The sequence below is a fragment of the Hippocampus bargibanti genome, linkage group LG01 (genome assembly GCF_051943395.1).
Source record: "Hippocampus bargibanti isolate YZ-2025 linkage group LG01, ASM5194339v1, whole genome shotgun sequence".
Taxonomy (NCBI): Eukaryota; Metazoa; Chordata; class Actinopteri; order Syngnathiformes; family Syngnathidae; genus Hippocampus; species Hippocampus bargibanti.
The window spans coordinates 703170-723605 of record NC_142734.1 but is presented as its reverse complement, the minus strand read 5'-3'; the positions used below and the strand labels follow the sequence as shown (position 1 = coordinate 723605).

The following is a 20436-nucleotide window of genomic DNA, read 5'->3' as shown; positions in this document are numbered from 1 at the left end:
CCTGTACGACTGAGAGCTTACACAGACATCTCTTCTAAGTTGTATTTTTGATAAATACCTTGAAATGAGGCAATGAAGTCACTCCTTTCGTACTTTTGGAGAGTGATGGAGTACTTATGCACCCCAGGGGGAATTACATTCTGTCCAATATGTACCCAAATTTGCGACAGTTTTCTGTAATTGACTGAAAAGATTGGTGACAAAAAAAAATGTTCACCTGTGAAATGACTTACAACAGGCCATCTGTAACACGGAGGGTCTCTAGAGATCAATACAAACACAGACACGCATCTTTGCTGTGAATAAAACATGTGCTTCGACATGCTTTTGGGACTAACTGTTCCCAGCCCAGATTTAATGAGTAGCACACACACACACACACACACACACACACACACACACACACACACACACACACACACACACACACACACACACACACACACACACACACACACACACATACATATACACATTCACACACATACACATACAAACAAATACCATCTTGGGTGCCATCTTGTGAATTTTGTGGGACGCTACATTAGAGTCCTGACGACTCAAATTGATACGGGAGGACTTCTTTAATCGATGGCAAACATTTATGTTTTCCTCTTCAGAACTATTTGAATCATATTCACAAATAACTGAATGAATAACAAGAAAGCATCTACTCTCAATCTGAACTCTCTGAAGCCATTGTTTTGATTCTGGGGCAACGCAGTTTGTGAAGGAGTATCCTGCCGTGACGTCACGAATAAGGGGGCGGGACTTTCTGAATCTCACCCACATTCAAGCTAATTTTGTGGCAGTTTTGGGCAATTTTAAGTCATTTGTATTGGTGTTTTGCATTTGCCTCAAAATATCAGCCTGCGTGATTCGGGTATTTTAGATGCTATAAAGCATTTTTCTGATGTCAGTTAGCAAACAAAAAAAATGGTGTCGGTTGTCCTTTAAAGCCCTTTCCTCAAATGAGTAGTGACATTTAGAGGAATCCCAAAACAATACCGTAAATGTTTCATAAAACATTGGGAAGCTCCGTCTTCCCATAACGCCCATCACTCCTTTTGAAAGAGAGTTTCGATTTTACTTTCTTCTTCTTCTTCACCCCAAATGTGGTCCCACTGGACCACAATCTTGCTGACTGCCGAATAGAAACGTTTGCAAGTCAGCTCTTATTACAAACCAGTGCAGCTTTGATGCATGTTTAGGCTTTTGGCATACCGTCATTGAAATAGTGATTCCAATGCAGAATTGATTCTTTGATGGGGTTTTTCCTTTTATTGAACCAGAATAATGGATGACCTCGATAAAAAATACAAGCGCTCACTGATTACACAATAAAAGCAGATGTGTCAGGACCAGGACTGTTGGAACGCTATCTATTGTGACAGTGAACAGAGGGAACTGGGCACTGTGTCTGATGCCAGGCTTGCTCAAATCACTCAAGTCACAGTCTTTTTTTTCAAAGGAGACGGGTGTGCCTGAAGGCTATGGAAAATGTGTGTGAACTAAATCAAGGTGTGTGTGTCTGTTGAGGAGCCACAGAGAGACAAAAGACTATACAGTCATACCTTGGCTTGCGAACTTCATTGGTTCCCAAACAGAGTGTGTAAGGCGAAAAGTGTGTATCCCAAAAATTAATTTCCCATAGGAAACCATGAAAATGAGAATAATCCGTTCCCAAGTCCCCATAAAAGATCATTTTCTACTTTCTAATTTTCTAAGCCTTAAAACTACACAAAATATGCATTATTTTATGTACGTCTGTGTATGCTCTTATAATTATGAGACATATCCAGCCCAAGTGTCACTCAGCAAGCAGATCTGTTACCACTTGATCTTGGTTTCCCTCCCTGGTGCTTTGGACTATCTTTGTGACTGCTTCATTTTTCCTGTATATGATAGCTGTCAAGTGGGTTTGTTCTGCACAAGTGACACATCACGCAAATGTGATTTTACATGCTTAGACGCAACGGTGCAAAAACCGCCTGCTGTTTGTTCAAAACATTTCTAATAAAGGTTGATTAATTGTGGCGGCATGGCCTTCCTGTTTGCTGAATTTCACCCCCTAAAATAATCTAACAAGTCCAAGAAACATAATTGCTAGTTACGAAGCACAATAAATCACTGACAGTGGAAGCAACGGACTATGGCAATATGCTACTCGCACCATTTATGTTGTTGGAGGAAATGTGTGTGTGTGTATGTGTGTTGTTATTTATCAAACAATGGAAAATTAGATAGCTAATAGCTAGCTAGCTATTTAGACGGCTAATAGATAGCTAGCTAGGTAGCCCGAAGAGGACACAGAAGAAAATTACGGTCGAGCAGAAGAAGGAGATCATCGAAAAACATCAACGAGGTGTGCGTTTGTGTGACTTAGCGTCCCAGTAACAGTATGCTAAGTCGACCATTGCTACGTGTGGCTAAGGGTGTTTCTGTGTCGTCTAAGCGACCGTCGCAGGTAATAGAAGAGGTTGAAAAACTTCTGTTGATTTGGATTAATGAAAATCAGCTAGCAGGGGACATTGTGAGTGAGGGTATTATCGCCGAGAAAGCACGACAACTTCACTCGGATATCATCAAGAGGCAACTAAATCAACGACCATCACAAAGGTAAATAAAACAACTTTATTATACAGTACAGTTTATTTATTTCATTACAATACAATAGCATATATATTATACATGAAATAAGGTATATTTTGTGTAGTTTTAAGGCTTATTTAGTAGAAAATTATGTTTTGTGGGGACCTGGGAACGGGTTATTCTCATTTTAATGGTTTCCTATGGGAAATTAATGTTTGGAAGACACACTTTTCACTTGCGCTCTTGAAATAACAACGGATTTTCTTGCAGAAGACACATGCTTTGGGTCTTTCAGTCTAGTTACAAGGTGCTTCTAAAATGTACCCTACGGCAAAGTCCATCTGTTTTCCATCACTAAAGATTGCGTGTTTGTTTATGCCATTGCACTGGGACAGAGAAGCCAATAGAAGCAATTAGGCCAGAATGTATTTGCGTGTGGGCAGTGTGGGTGGAAACTTCTTACAATCCTCTTGACACCCAATTAGAGAACAACCCTCCATGACCCTGATGGCCCAACGTCAAGAGATGAAAAAATGTGGCTTATAACCACAGTTAGAAGCCTACTTGATATAGTACACATCCTAATTAGTGTCTGTAAATATTCATTTTACTGTAACTTTCGTCGATTGGTATTTAAAAGAAAAGCAGGACAGAAGGCGGGAAGAATGTGGGTGTAATGTCCATATTAATGGCTATTTTCACATCCAATATTCAAACCTAAATATTCCATCTTTTTTTATTGCACCGCAAACGTTATGTGTGAGAGTTTTTGTCTTTTCTTTCACTATTAAAGGAGAACCTGACGCCTCCGGACAAGTTGTGTCCATCATTTGTCAAATCACCTCAAATGACTTCTACTGAGCGTATTTTACAAAGATTCCATCGCATATAGCTAGACTTGACCTTTTAAGACTCACTCTGAATATTCAGGAAGACTTGTTTTTGAGTTGGTGATGAGTCCACACGTGACGTCACTGAAGGAACGCCTCTGACCGAGAAAGCGACACACAATGCATTTTGAGTACTTTGTTTGGTTTGAAAGCTTCGTGTTGATGGCGAAATTAGAAGGAAAACACATAAATAATGCGATGGTGTATGGTTGTGTGTTGCACCAAGACTACTATTTGATACTAGTTGACACAAATTCCGAGCAGACAAATCAGCCAATTTCCAACGGAGCTTGGGCGCCATCTTGTGCATTTTCTGGGACGCTACATTGTAGTCCAGACGCCTGAAAATGAGACGGAAGGACTTCTTTAATCCATTGCAAACATGTATGCTTTCCTCTTCAGAACTATTTGAATCATATTCATAAGTGGATGAGGAACAAAAAAGCATGTTCTCCAAATCTGAACTCTCTGAAGTCATTGTTTTGATTCTAGAGCAAAGCAAGATGTATTGTCGTGACGTCACGAACAAGGGGGCGGGACCTTCTGAAACTCGCCATCTCCGAGGTCATTTTGCAGTAGTTTTGGGACACTAAGTTTTTATTGGTGTTTTGCATTTGACTAAAAATATCAGCCTGCATGTTTTGGGTATTTTAGATGCTATACCACGTTTTTCTGATGTCAGTTAGGAAACAAAAAAATGCTGTCGGTTGTCCTTTAAGGGTTAGTATGAATTACTTATTGGTCAATCCCCCCCTACATCCCGCCATATGTGCCTAATGTGAATTCCCTCACTGACTGTGCTCCTGAAAACGAACAAAAGTCAGATCAAAGTAGTCCCCACCCTGCGACTCCCATAGGCACAGTTGTCAGATCACAGACTGCGAGTGTGTCTCAGGGAAAGAGGGGGGGGGGGGGATACGGTGGAAGATGAAACAGCATCTGAAAACAGTCAACCGGAGATGAACTCTGTTGATCCCGCTATTTGATCCTGGTCTGAGAAGTTCCGTAATTGGTAGGACTCCTTACAATGCTTGTCCACACCATTTCCGCAGCCCTTGCAAGCCTTAACCTCACATATGACACTTCTGTTTTCAAGTCAGTGCATCATTCGAGGCTTAAAATAAATGCACCTTGTCTGCATCACACCTTATATGTAATTGCAATTTCCAGTGTATAAGGCGGTGCATGTAGCATACATGTTACAACTCACAATTTGGTCGGGAGATTCCCATTTTTGACGACAATACAGTGATACTTCGGTTTACGAAGCCCTTGGCTTACGAACTTTTCGGTTTACGAACGTTACATTCATGAAAATTTTACCTTGGCATACAAACTATTTTTTGGGATACACACGCAGCTGCCACAATGAGTGATGTGGCGTTCGCGAACGAGCCCGTTCCCCTAACAAGAAAATCGTGGCCGACTGTTTTGCCCTCTATTCCCCGCCCCCAGTCTTCAGTTAAAGCCAGGTGATTGGTCAGGAAAACAGCAGTAAGGGGAGGTGGTTTAAACATTAAAGAGAAGGGCAGACGTCAGAGAGAGAGTGAGAAAATGAAGAGAAAACAGTGAAATGTTGACTCGTTTCAACTTTGATACTTTTGCTTATGAACTTTGAGTTCAAAAGCAGAGTGTAGACTGTAAGGTTAAAACATCCCATCAATCAGGCTCCACAAATAACCCGCACAAGCCATCTGTACACTTGATGCAAAGAGCTATTAACCCAGCTAAACAGACCACAATTGATGAGAAACAAGGTAAAATTATCGCAGAGAAAGCACCGACAAGGGATCAATCCTCAAGATGGTGAAAGAAGAAAGCTACGTTCCTCATCAAGTGTTTAATGCTGATGAAACCGGCCATTCCATTCCATCAAGCCATCAACGACCATCACAAAGGTCAATAAAACGACTTTATTATACAGTACCGTTAATTTCTTTAATTATAATATCATAGCACATTTATTAGACATAAAACAGGGCAGATTTTGTGTAGTTTTAAGCCTTAGAAAATTAGAAAGTACAAAATGATGTTTTATGTGGACCTGAAAACGGATTATTCTCATTTTCATGGTTTCCTATGGGAAATTAAGTTTTGGGATACACATTTTTCGCCTTACACACTCTGTCTGGGAACCAAACAAGTTCGTAAGCCAAGGTATCTCAGCACATCGGAAAATACGGTGATGTATATCCCTTTCCGTACCTATCAAGTCCTACACAATCACACACACACACACACATTTGCAGCTTGGAATGAAGACAAAACACTGGCATCATTATCAGAACTCATCGACTCTCTAAAATGGCCTTCCGCGTTTCAAATTAATGACAGACATTTGTACAGTGACAGGCAGCACTCGCTAGAACTGTAATCTCTCTCAGACGGCGTTGCAACACTTTGGAGGACAGAAGGAAAAAAAAACCTCTTTCGTCTTGTTGAACGCTTAAGGACACTTGGAGCTTTTTCACAGCAATATTTTTTTTGTGTACATTTGTTTATTTTAAGAGCATCGTCTTAAAATGGAAATTTGTAGCTGAACCTAAGGGCAGCATCCTGGAATTCCATTTTAATGTCGCTTTAGGCTGCGACACACAACAATTCACCATCGTGTTGTTTATGTCGTTTTCCTTCTAATTTCGAGTTTTTTTTCAGAAGAAAAAAAGTACCCAAAATGCATTGTGTGTTGCTTTCTCGGTCAGTGACGTTCCCTCCGTGATGTCACGTCTGGCATCGTCATCAACTGGAAAACAAGACTTCCTGAACATTCAGCGCGAGTCTTAAAAGGTCAAATCTAGCGACATGCGCTGGAATCTTTGTCAAATGTGCTCAGTAGAAGTCATTTGAAATCATTTTACAAATTATGGACGCAACTTGTCTGGGGGTGTCGGTTGTCCTTCAACAACAGCATCTATGGAGAAAAGCCATGGAAATGCTGCCCCCTCCTGGAAGGCATAAAGCATTACATATATATTTTCCTAGGCCTCGTTTATAACGCGCACCCAAACTTTGAGTTCTTTTTTTAGGTAGAAAATTTTGCACGTTATACTCGAATAAATACTAAGAACATTACAGTACATTCACCGTAAAGTAACAATCATGTGCTATATTTTCTGCTCATCATGAATCATTTGATGAGAAACAAGTAGAGTCACAACCCCCCACCCCTCCACCCACAAAGGTTTTCTTCTTTTTTTAACACAGTCATCTGGGTTCCCATCAAATTATCTTTGATTTGATTGTGATGTACAGGCAGTGGTGGGCCTTCAGGGCCTGCAAGGCCTTCTCTGCTGAACTAGACATATCTGAATCACAGACAGATTAATATATTTCATTCATAAATTCTGATTAAATAATTCCAAATTGTCTTTCAGCTTTCTTTCATTGCTTTTCCCCTGTTGTGCTGCTTCCAGGTGTGTGCGTTGGTATTTAAAGGACAACCGACACCATTTTTTTTTCTTTCCTAACTGACATCAGAAAAACGTTTGATAGCATCAAAAATAGCCAAAACACGCAGGCTGATATTTTCAGTCAAATGCAAAACACCAATAATAAAAACCGTTGGAGAAAACAGCCTTTGAGAGCCCGAGTCTGAGGTTATTATCACCAAAGTGAGCTCAATGTGAAACCGAGCCCATCACACTTGGAGTGCGAGATTGCCCGGGAGGAGGTCCATTTCATTCCGTTTGTGCCCTCGTTGGCCATTCCCCCAAAAACAACATCCCACATTTAGCTTCCAATTGCTATGACTCAGCTGAATGCAAACAGTCATGAAACTGTGAACAATCATAACTGCTACTACTTCTAATAGTAATCATAATGGTAATAATAATCATGAAAATCCATTGTTCGAATTGCTTTATTCTATGAGGATCATGTGCGTGGTGGAGCCTATTACAGTTGGCTTCGAACAATGAACCAAAATGAACCCTGAACGAGCTGCCAGCTAATCATCAAATCATACAAACATAAACAAGCAACCCTTTGTAATTACATTTGCCAGCAATTGAACAGTCTCAAATTTATTTCTAATCGTTGTGTGCAAACATGTATGCTTTCCTCTTCAGAACTATTTGTATCATATTCATAACTGGATGAGTAACAAGAAATGATATTCTCCAAATCTGAACTCTGAAGCCATTGTTTTGATTCTGGAGCAAGGCAGTTTGTGAAGGAGGATCCTGGCGTGACGTCACAAACGAGGGGGCGGGACTTTCTGAATCTGCCCAGTTGCGAGCTCATTTTGTGTCCGTTTTGGGACACTTTAATTCATCATGTTTTGCATTTGACTAAAAATATCAGCCTGCGTGTTTTGGGTATTTTAGATGCTATAAAACCTTTTTCTGATGTCAGTCAGGAAGCAAAAAAATGGTGTTAGTTGTCCTTAAATTAAAGTCACTGACAGCATTCAAATAAAAATTCACTTGGAGGCAGCATCGAGTCGACTGTCCGAGCATTCGTCTCAATATTAAGCATCATAGAGAAACATGACTTTGATGTTATCCCTTTGTCTCCATTGTCTTCATCTTTGATAGCAGCTTCAGAGAAGAAATATAGTCAAGAAATGGGGGGGTAGGCAAGAAGAGATGGGACTCATCGCTGTTGCCTGGCAACTGCCTCCCCCCATCGTTGTCAGTGTGTATAATGTACGTCTGAGGCAGGGTATTTTATATTTTATATATCCACCACTTTCTTTCACATTGATCGTGATTGCAATAAAAATGATTTGGATTCTGATTCTGATTGCGCTTGATTCACTGTTTTGTTGATGATCAGATCTGATTTCTGAATTAGAACTGTATAGTGCCCGATTGCAATTTTTGGGTGATGATACTAGTGCAGCGTGTTCTACCGGAGACAAATTGCTTGTATGTTCTACATACTGGGCAATAAAAATGATTTGGATTCTGATTGCGCTTGATTCACTGTTTTGTTGATGGTCAGATCAAATTTCTGAGTTAGAACTGTATAGTGCCTCTTTGCAATTTTGTTGTTGTTGATGATACTAGTGGATCTAATTTGTGAGTTTAACCCGTCTTGGCATCATTTTTGACAACCCTTCTTTTTCTTCACAAGTCCATTCTAATCTTGGCCTGCTGCCTTCTGTAGACAGCGTTACTGCTTGGGGGCTCTCGTGACCTGTCTGGTGAACCGAAAGAGCGTAAGCCACGTGGCATGATGTGTTTATTTATGGCACTTGTGTCCTAAAATCAAAACAGGTGAAGATGCCTTTGCTGTGTTGTTGTTTTGTTTTGGGTGTGAACTAAATGTCACATGCTGTTTGAGATATGCCAAGGTACAGCACACAGATTAAGGACTGGCTGATTGAACAGGGCAACCTTTTCACTCGTCATGCAGCGTGATGGCAGATATTACAGTGATACCTCAGCTTACGAACTTTTCGCTTTACGAACGTTACATTTATGTTATGTATGAACGTTACATTTGTGTTCTACATACTTGGCAATAAAGATGATTCTGATTCTGATTTATGAAAATGTTACCTTGGCATACGAACTATTTTTCGGGATACACACCAGCCCATTCTCCTAACAAAATGGCAGCTGGCTTGTTTTGGTCCTCTATTCCCCACCCCCAGTCGTCGGTAAAAGCCACGTGATTGGTCAAGAACGCAGCAGTGAGAGGAAGTGGTTTAAACATTAAAGAGACAGGCAGACGACAGTGAGAGAGTTTCAACTTTGATAGTTCAATGGCAGAGTGTAGACTGCAAGATTAAAATATCATCAATCATCAGTCATCAATCAGGCTCCACAAACAACCTGCCCAAGCCATCTGTACAAAAAGCTGTCAACCCAGCTAAGCAGAACACAATTGATGAGGAACTAGGTAAAATGATCGCAGAGAAAGCACCTAAAATTTAAATTTCAAATTTAATTTTATAATTTTATACTTTTGTAATTTTATAATTTTATTTTTATTTTTAGTATTTTACGTCGTTACTTCCGGGTTGAATGAACGCTGGCACCTGTGACTGTAACGTCTCGTTGAGAGTTTTGAATGGCGCGTATAAATGAAATGTATTATTACTATTATTATTATTCTATTTCATTTTTGTCTCCAATATTGTTGAAAATGTACCCGAGCTCATGAGACTGAGGAGCAGCAGGTCGTCGCCACATGACAAACGGTCCACCAGGTGGAAGTCTGCGGCAGTCCAGCTGCTTCAATCAATTTCTCCGAGTTATCGCCCATGGCTCTGCATAATAGAATCATTAGCAGAAGATATCTGGTTGACTTGCAATTGTCAGTCACGCAGAAAACACACACAATATCTCACAATATCAATTGCAAATAGGCTTGGACTGGCATCTGGCATGCAGGAGAAATGTCCCATGAGACACCATCTTTTGGGTTCCATGCGATGCTAGTTCATGATTAATTTACCATCTACCAAAGTTTAGAGGGAGCATATTTTTCATAAATTTACAATAATATAGACAGAAAACTGAAACAAGAAACATCAGTGACAAGGAAAGAGACGGTTATTATTAAATAATAATCCATTTAATTTCTATGCGCCTTTCAAAACTCTCAAGGTCACTTTAAAGTCACAGGATAAGTTTTTCTGTGGGTGAGATAGTGAATTCATAGTGAAATCAGTTAGATAGTGAATAGAGAGCTAGCTAGAAAGCAAATAGCTAGCTAGATAGCAAATAGCTAGCCAGATAGTAAATAGCTAGCAAATACTATTACTACTACTTGTACTATTAATACTACTACTACTACTGCTAATAATAGTAATAATAATAATAATAATAATAATCCATGTCATTTCCAAGCGCCTTTCAAAACTGTCAAGGTCACTTTACAGTCACAGAATAAGTTTTTCTGTGGGTGAGCAGCGGCCATTCGTCACCACCCTTTTCCTTGATCTTTTCCTGAATTCTCGATTGTCCTTAGTGGTTAAACACTTCCACCTAGTGTTTGATTTTAGGCATGACACCTTTGTGGCCTCGAGGACGACCGTCACTCCCACTTTTTTGTATTTATTTCTTTTGTCTCACTTGTTATTCTTGTTCTCGCCATATTAATTTTTCCATTGCTTACCATCATTTGTTTTTCTGTGATTTTGAATCTTTGTAGCACTAATTGATTGGTGATTTGCGTAATATAGTTTTTATATTTCGTTAGTGGTTTACTTTTCTCCTTGGCTTTTGTGCAAACGCCTTTTTGTTCATGTCCATTTTGTATTTCTTGGTCCCAATTGAGTAGCACAAGGGTCAGGAAGCTTTTTGACTAAGAGAGCCATAAAAGTAAAAGATGTAGAGATGTTATTCAGTGAGACACACGCGAGCACACGCGCACGTAAACAAACACGCACGCACGCGCGGCCACTTTTTTCATCAAAATGTATCATTTAAAAAAAACTTTGTGATAGTACTCACCGTTGACATGAATGGTTTTCAGTTCCTCACGATTGGTAAAAATCCATCCAAATGATCGGAATGAAAGTCAATTTGCCAGGTCCATGGGCGAAGTTATTGCTAACGAGCCTGCACACTGCTTATTAGCTTCACGCTTGTGTATTGATGCTAACGTTAGCATGGGGCTTGTTAAAATGCCACTGGCATTCGACTGTTTAATCGATGCTATTGTTTCATTGCAAATTAGAATCAGAACCTTTTTTCTTTCCACAAAGGCGAATCCTGCGGTGCATTCGAGCTGCAGTGTACTCATCTTTTGTTTTACTCGTCAGGCGTTTTCTTACTTTGTTTTTGGGGGAGAAGCCCACTTCAACTAAACTTTTTTTCTTATTATTTTCCGGGACGCTTGTCGACATCTGCTGTTTGGGGATCCAGATAATTACTTTGCTCCAAACGAAGTGACAATTCGAGCCGCAGCTGCAAATTTCCCCATTGCGGGACGAATAAAGGTATTATGATTCTGATTCTGATTCTGAACGTTTGGGCGTGACAGTGTCCGTTTCCTCTCATTCGCCAGGATTTGGAGGTTTTTTCTCTTTATTTAAAGAATATAGACTTATGTGTCCGTTTTGGACAATAAAGACGGAAATAAAGACTTCGTATTTTTACTGTCCATTAAACGTGGCACGAATTTGAAGGCAAGACATCGAATGTGTAAAAACAACAACGAAAAAGGGGGCGGGGGAGAGAGAAGACAAGTGTAATGACATAAAAAGACGCTAGAGGGAAGCAAAGCTTAAATATCATTCCAGAAAAGCTGTTGCGAAAGAGTCATGGAAAAAATGACATTTGTAAATGGATCCTATTTCATTCATTCATTCATTCGTTTTTCCAAATCTATTTGAACTCACGAGGGGTGTTGTATCCTATCCCAGCTGTTTTCCATCATGAGGCAGGGGCCACCCTGAACGGGTTGACAGCCAATCACACGGCACACAGAAAGTAACTACTGTCTATAATAATAATAATAATAATAATAATAATACATTCCATTTCTAAGCCTTTCAAAACTCTCAAGATCACTTTACAGTCCCAGGATCCATTTTTCTGTGGGTGAGCAGCGACAGCCACACACGCCAACGTTCACTCAACGGGGAATATCTCAAATAGATCAAGTTAGCCAGTTAGCTAATAGATAACTAATAGCTAGCTAGCTCGTTATACAGCTAATAGATAGCAAATAGCTAGCTAGCTAGAAAGCTAGTTAGACAGTAGTAGATAGCAAATAGATAGCCAGCCAGGTAGCCAGCAACGGTGACCCCGTTCAACCAGGAATAACGCAAATAGATCAAGTTAGCTATTCAGCTAATAGATGACTAATAGATAGCTAGCTACCTAGTTAGAGAGCTAATAGATAGCAAATAGAGAGCCAGCCAGGTAGCCAGCTACGGTGACCCCGTTCAACCCGGAATAACTCATATAGATCAAGTCAGCTAGCTAATAGATGACTAATAGCTAACGAGCTAGCTAGTTAGACGATATATGCATCTTGGATTCACAGAGTTTTGAAAGGCGCTGATAAATGAAATGTATTATTATTATTATTATTATTATTATTATAATCATGGGCTTCTAATCAGCCATTCCTGCTCAAATAACCCTGGCAATTCTCACTATTCTAACTCTGTTTTGTGTTAAACCCTGTACGGGGTTGATTTTCTTCAAATTAAAGTAAAAGCTGTACTTTTATTGGGCATTTTATTAGTTAGTGACATGCGACGTTCTGCATGAGCTCAAGAGTAGGGATGAAGACAAAAAAATACGCTGAAAGCTTTATTTGTGTATACAGTACGACAATAACTAAAGCAATAAAATGGCTTTCATCACGGTGATGCTATGGATCAAATTTCACAGAAAGGGACTTTGTATCATTCGAGTGCCAACATTTTTTTCGTTTACCTCATAAAATCTGAGTGAACCAGATGATCATAAAACATTTAATGACGGCCATGTCAACCTCAAGACATTAAAATGAAGTTAAAGTTAAAATTCCATCACTGGACCACTTCCTGCCTTTATTCTTCAAGTTATACCACATGCAAAGCTCATGTAAAAAATAAATACAGTGATACCTCGGTTTACGAACCTCTTGGCTTACGAACTTTTTGGTTTACGAATGTTACTTTTATGACAATTTTACCTTGGCATACGAACCTTTTTCGTACACGGAGCTGCCTCAATGAGTGATGTGTCGTTGGTGAACGAGCCCGTTCTTCAAACAACAAAATGGCAGCCGACTGTTTTTATCCTCTATACCCCGCCCCCAGTCTTCGGTTAAAACCACGTGATTGGTCAAAAAGGCGGCAGTGAGGGGGGGGTGGTTTAAACATTAAAGAGACGGGCAGATGACAGTGAGTTTCAACTTTGATAGTTCAAAGGCAGAGTGTAGACTGCAAGGTTAAAATTCCAATCAATCAGGCTCCACAAATAACCCGCACAAGCCATCTGTACACTTGATGCAAAAAGCGATCAACCCAGCTAAACAGAACACAATTGATGAGGAACAAGGTAAAATTATGGCAGAGAAAGCGCCTACAAGGGATCATTCCTCAAGATGGTGAAAGAAGGGTTACGTTCCTCATCGAGTGTTTAATGATCATGAAAGCGGCCACGCCATTCCATCAAGCCATCAACGGCCATCACAAAGGTCAATAAAACCACTTTGTCATACAGTAGAGTTTATTTCTTTAATTATAATATCATAGCACATTTATTATACATAAAATAAGGGAGATTTTGTGTAGTTTTAAGGCTTAGAAAATTAGAAAATTATGTTTTATGGGGACCTGGGAATGGATTATTTTCATTTTAATGGTTTCCTATGGGAAATGAATTTTTGAAATACACACTTTTCACCATACACAGTCTGCCGGGGAACCAATTACGTTTGTAAGCCAAGGTATCACTGTACATAAATCCACAAATTATGGGAATATCTTCCATTTCATTTTTCAATGCTGGATTTGATGGTTTTTGTAATGCACATTGTTATCGGATACTTTGTTGACTGTTTCAAAGATTTTGACCATTTTGTTCTCCCTGATATAATTATTAAATCAATAATGCGGTCATTCCAAGTGACACATCCTTGTTTTTTTTTTTTTGCTGTGCTGGAGAGTGTTTGCTGTGCCACAGTAACCTGCCCTACTTTCCGGTTTGCACTGACCGTGGGCTTCCTGGGGTCCAAGCCAATGGTGGAGTCGTTTGCCAAATTACAAACTTCTAATGTCACGCAGTTGTCAGCTGAGCCACCAGGAAGCCTTCTGGTCTGGTTTTATGACTCAAACAAATCGTGCTTGATTTCATTTATTTGGTGAGCGACATGTCACTGAACACTTGACGACACTGAGGTTAAAATTTTAGCAAAAGAAAATCCATCTAGTTGTATTGTATTGCATTGTCAGCTAAAGGCTACAACACAAACGTATAAAATTGCACTCGCACTTTGGCTAATTCTGCGTGAAATGACTAAACAAGGCGGAGATGTACATTGGTGCAGTCAAGGGTGCTTAAAGTTCAAAATAGTTGTTTTCCAAAATCCCTTCAACTTATCTGCCCAATTTGGCTTTCCTCGGCGGCAAAGGCTGTTTTGCTCTGTTGTGCTGTATTTGCACCCTAAAGCCGTGTTTGCTGCTCAAGTGAAGACTCTTCGGAGGAGAAGGAAGTTTGTGTGCTCCAGGCTAGCCATAATTGCTTTCTTGTTTTTAGTACAGACTTTCTGAGTCTAGCAAACGGTATTGTATATTCGTCTCTTCGTGGAGGGATGAAATCAAAGGCTCGACTTGGGGGGGGGGGGGGGGCAGTGATTCAACACATTATTATGATGATGATGATGATTATTATTGTGTTTTGATTCTAAATGTTTCTGTTAAGATGTACACGCTTAGGATAATAATGCATTTCATTCCTAAGCGCCTTTCAAAACTCTCAAGGTCACTTTACAGTCACAGGATAAAGTTTTTCTGAGGGTGAGCAGCGGCAGCCACATGCGCCAGAGTGCACACAACCCCGAAGTAACTCAACTAGATGGAAAGCTGGCTAGCTAATAGATAGTAAATAAACAGCTAATAGATAGCCAACAACTAGCAAGCTAGACAGCTTACAGCCAGTCAGCTAATAGCTATCCAGCTAGCTAGCTAATAACAGGATTCCATTGCTCTATGTGTTCTTCATTAAATACATATTAGCATGCCAAATAGCATCTTTACGCATCCCCCGCGACTCCTGCAGTCAAATGTTGTAGATATGACATAAAACAATCTGTGGATAATAATTGAAATGAATAATTTTGACGGGCAAATTGTCCCCCCGAGCAGCTGAGCATTGTGGGAAACGGTTGTAAAGCGACGGCAGGAAGTTGACGTCTCTGTCTGGGATGCTGCCTCCCTTTGTCCCAACGTCTTGCATGTCCTATACTTAACATATTCACTGCATATTTCTTTGAAATATGCATAGGGCAGGCGCTTAAAAACAACCTAGGGGATATTAATTATGCATCATGTCTCCCGTTGTTCTGCCTGGTGTCTCCTGAACAGTTGGCAGCTGTGTCCTGGCATAATAGGTCTGTCATTTCTTCATTTGTTCCTGGGTAGCTTGGAGGTAAACCAAAGAAAAGGACAGGGTGACAGCTTGTGTGAAACAGGAAGTTGCCACCCGCCCCAACCACGACCCACAAAGCCTCGGTTTGCAGTCAAAATGTTGACAAAAAGCAGGTCTCAATTGGCGACTGAATACAGTGATACCTCATCTTAAGAACTTAATTGGTTCCCAGAGAGAAAAGTGTGTATCCCAAAAAATTATTTCCCAGAGGAAACCATTAAAATGAGAATAATCCGTTCCCAGGTCCCCATAAAACATAATGACGGGTTAAAAAATGATCGTTCCCTCTGGCTCATGGCTATTCACGGTGTTAGAAGTGGGATGGTAAAATCAGCAGGAACCAAGGTGTCCAGCAGAATAATCCATGAAAAGCTTTCTTCAGCCGTCATCGGTACTTCTTTGAAGGTGTCGGACGTTTCCTTTCTTGTCCAAGAGACTTCGTCAGCAAACTAAAGTCTTTTGCTGGTAGTTTCGGCCCTATATATATCCCTACTGTCCAGACATGGCGGTGCCAGACTCTGCTATGAGAGGTCCCTGCTCTCAGGTTGGGGGGAGCAGAGGACTAATCCCTGCGGCTCCACTGATCGTTTCTATTGCCCTGACTAACGACTGGCCTGATTGCCCAATTTGCCCTGGTATCACCTCATCATCATGACTAATCCTATGTTGCCTAAGCAGGCTGTTGTACGAACGATCCAAATTGAACCTCACCCCACCGTTACGGTTAAGGGAAGGATTTTGCTGTTTTATGAAAATAGCTTCTTTTACTCCCCTTTCAAACCATCTACAGTAAAGTCTCGTTATATCGATATCGGATATATCGATAGTCCCGGTTATAGTGATATTTTTTCGGACTCCCTCGAATATCGATATAACGAGACTTTACTGTATTTTCTTTCGCTGACGAAGTTTCTTGGCTGAGAAGCGAAACGTCCGACACCTTCAGAGAAGAAGAAAAAGTACAGATGAAGGCTGAAGAAACCTTTTCATCGATGGACCACTCCTGTACGACCTAGAGCTTACACAGACGTATTATTTTTACAAATTGTGATGTAAAATTGTGTCTGGAATGAAGTGAAATGGTTCCATAAGCATTCATCATTCATCAGCGAGTGACTTGAAGCAACAACCTGCTTTCGTGTTCTTGCGAATGGCAGCGAGCCAACGCTAAAGAAGGGCTGCATGGGAGCATGTTCGACAGCCACTTCACCGTCGCATAACACCACTGGTGTTCTTCAGCCCTACTGAAATCTTAATTTCGCGCTAGTTCTTCTTTTAGCTTCACTACGGTACGCAATGTGACATGGAGACAGGTTGGAGATGAGTCAGAACAGGATATTGCTTCAACCAAACATATCTCCGTACATGTTTTTCCTCTTGGAAGACAGAACCAGGTTCCCCCCCCGAAGCTCACAGAGAATTACTTAATGTTTTTATTTGCCACTTAGGCTAAAAATATACTTGCTTGTCATATCCAGGTTGGCATGTTTGAAGCGCAGAAGGAACAAGAACCATCTTTATACGTCTATGGAAGCTCTCAGTCGTACAGGAGTGGTCCATCGCTGAGAAGGTTTCTTCAGCCGCCATCTGTGCTTCTTTGAAGGTGTCGGACGTTTCGCTTCTTATCCAAGAGGCTTCGTCAGCGAACTCAAGTCTTTTACTGGTAGTTCCCTACTAGATCCCTACTGTCCAGACATGGCGTACCGGACTCTGCTATGATGGGTCCCTGCTCTCAGGTTGGGGGAAGCAGAAGACTACTCCTGCGGCTACACTGATTACTTCTATTGTCCTGACTAACAACTGGCCTGATTGCCCCACTTCCTCCGGTATCACCTCATCGGTATTACTAATCTGATGTTGCCTAAGCAGGCTGTTGTACGAACGACAGTAGGGATATATATATATATATATATATATATATATATATATATATATATATATATATATATATATATATATAGGGCCTAAACCTTTCGCTTCTTATCCAAGAGGTTTCGTCAGCGAACTAGTCTTTTGCTGGTAATTTCGGCCCTACCTCTGAATCTACCCAGTTTCGACCTCATTTTGTGGCAGTTTTGGGAGGCTTTAAGTCATTTTTATTGGTGTTTTGCATTTAACTAAAAATATCAGCCAGTGTGTTTTGGCTATTTTACATGCTATAAAACATTTTTCTGATGTCAGTTAGGAAACAAAAAAACAAAATGGTGTCGGTTGTCCTTTAAATAATCATGGTGATGGTGAAGTCTAATTATCTGCATCACTATTTTATATGACGAGAACACAGTTTCACCATATCCGGTCATATTTATTTACATCATGTTGTCCATTTATGATTTGCGCACCACTGCGGGCATCATGAAATGGTGCGCACAAACACACAAACACACACACACACACACACACACACACACACACACACACACACACACACACACACACACACACACACACACACACGCACACGCACACGCACACACACACACACACACGTCATGTTCAGGCTTGGAAAAGCACATCTGTCATCTTTTGCTTTGTTTAGATTTATTTGTGCCCAGTGGGAGCTGCTGTAATGAATCGGGGAGGCGAGGGGGGGGGGGTGTTCGAGTGGGTGTGTGTGTGTGTGTGGGTGGGGGGGGATTTCTTATGTGCGTGTTTCGATCATGTTCATCAGAAGTGAGTCAGCCACAAGAGTGGGGATGGTAGTTATTTTTTTACTGCATACCTATCAGTGGAAGCCCTGAGGGGCTCTGTGACGATGTGACTTGGCAGTTAAACAAACTCAAACACGACGACACGCCGGCTAACACATGCGCGCACACAAACACACGCATGCACGCTCATTTTGGCCTCGTGTTTCCACGGCTCAATCAATATCCCGCTGCTTCCCCAGAGACCTCCTGTCTACCTGCCGGTGAGAAGTCTACATATTTAGTTTCTTTTTCAGTTTTATTCGGAATACAGCGATAACTTGGCTTAAGAACTTTTCGGGTTACAAACGTTAAATTTATGAACGTTTTACCTTGGCATACGACCTATTTTTCGGAATACACACGGAGCTGCCACAATGAGTGATGTGTCGTTCGCAAACGAGCCCGTTCTCCTAACAAGAAAATGGCAGCCGACTGTTTTTGTCCTCTATGAGAAAACGGATAGAAAACAGTGAAATTTGGACTACTTTCAATCTGGACTACTTGCAGTTGAGTGTCAAGTGCAAGGTTAAAATATCCCATCAATCAGGCTCCACTGACAGGCAGACGACAGAGAGAGAGAGAGAGAGAGAGAGAAAATGGATAGAAAACAGTGAAATTTGGACATGGCTACTTTAATATTTCAAAAGCAGAGTGTAGACTGCAAGGTTAAAATATCCCATCAATCAGGCTCCACAGATAGGCAGACGACAGAGAGTGAAATTTGGACCCATTTCAACTTTGAGTGTAGACTGCAAGGTTAAAATATTCCATCAATCAAGCTCCACAAATAACCCGCACAAGCCATCTGTCCACTTGATGCAAAAAGCTATCAACCCAGCTAAACAGAACACAATTGATGAGGAACAAGGTAAACTTATCGCAGAGAAAGCAACTACAATGGATCATTCCTCGAGATGGTGAAAGAAGAAGGCTATGTTCCTCAGCAAGTGTTTCATGCTGATGAAACTGGCCAAAAAGGTAAATAAAACAACTTTATTATACAATAGTTTATTCATTTAATTACAATACAGTAGCACATTTATCATATGTAAAATAAGGTTTACTTTGTGTAGTTTTAAGGCTTATTTAGGTTATATGGAGACCTGGAAACGGATTATTCTCATTTTTAATGGTTTCTTATGGGAAATTAATGATTGGAAGACACACTTTTCGCCTTACACACACTTTCTGGGAAGCAATTAAGTTTGTAAATTGAGGTATCAGTGTGTTTCTTTGCCACCGATGTACGGTGATGAGTCCTACCTAGCCGGCCGGGAGTTAGCATGAAGGTGGTCGTTTATTCCTTGTTCAGGCTTCTCCCGTTGAGTTGATGCCTCTGGCAACGCTACGAGGGGCTTAAATTAGCTCCAAATGCTCGACATGGCGACCACTTTGGCGACGTAAATAATGAAGAAAAAAACACAAGATGTATGTCATCACATCAGTAACAATCATGTTTTTAACCAATGACAGAGAGAGGTTTTCTTGTATGTTGAAAATTAATATTTCAAACATCCCCCGCACGGTGGCAGCAGGAACCTTGTAGCTCAGGTGACCATGTCGTGACAAGAAGGTACGCCTAGGACTTCCTCAACCAGAAGAACGTCCTGGCCTCACCGCACTAAAAAAAACACATGGCTCATGCTGTCTGGTTGTTTTTCTTTTCTTGTCATTTTGTATAATTATTATTAGCATTATTTTTATTTGTTTTATTATTATTATTGTTTTTATTGTAATTATTAATTTTGTTAGTATATTTTTTATTGTTGTTTTGTAATAATAATAATGTATTATTATTTATGTTTTTATTATTAATATTGTTGGCGTATTATTTTTATTGATATTTTTGTTGTAATTATTATTGTTGGAATTAACTCAAATAGATAGAAAGCTAGGTAGCTAGGTAATAGATACAATAATAATAATAATAAATTTCATTTCTAAGCATGTTCACTGGATAGAGTTGCTAATTGATAGCTACCTAGCCAGCTAGATAGCTAAACAATGATAATAATATTAATACATTCCATTCTAAGCGCCTTTCAAAGCTGTCAAGGACACTTTACAGTCACAGACAAGCATCGGTACGAGAAGACGTTTCACAAACTTGCGGAGGAGGCAGTTTTGGGGGCCAAAAATAGTTCATTCGCTCAACATATGTTCATAAAAGGGCTAATTGCGACTGTCTGTTTCCTGTTCTTTTCAGGTGATGGCTGTAAA

General features: G+C 40.4%; 1 protein-coding gene and 1 long non-coding RNA gene across 2 annotated transcripts in view; one reads left to right on the top strand and one right to left on the bottom strand.

Annotated features, from left to right (window-relative positions):
* Positions 1-11172, bottom strand: part of LOC148902624 (uncharacterized) — a 98200-nt gene extending 87028 nt beyond the window's left edge. The window contains exon 1 of the long non-coding RNA XR_016117180.1: positions 10889-11172. This is a non-coding gene — a long non-coding RNA (uncharacterized LOC148902624). The remainder of the gene's footprint in view (positions 1-10888) is intronic.
* The window catches only part of slitrk1 (SLIT and NTRK like family member 1), an 82744-nt gene extending 65566 nt beyond the window's left edge, over positions 1-17178 (top strand). Inside the window, exon 3 of the mRNA XM_089013785.1 lies at positions 17130-17178. The gene's annotated coding sequence lies outside the window, so the exon portion shown is untranslated. The remainder of the gene's footprint in view (positions 1-17129) is intronic.
* Positions 17179-20436: the final 3258 nt, after the last annotated feature.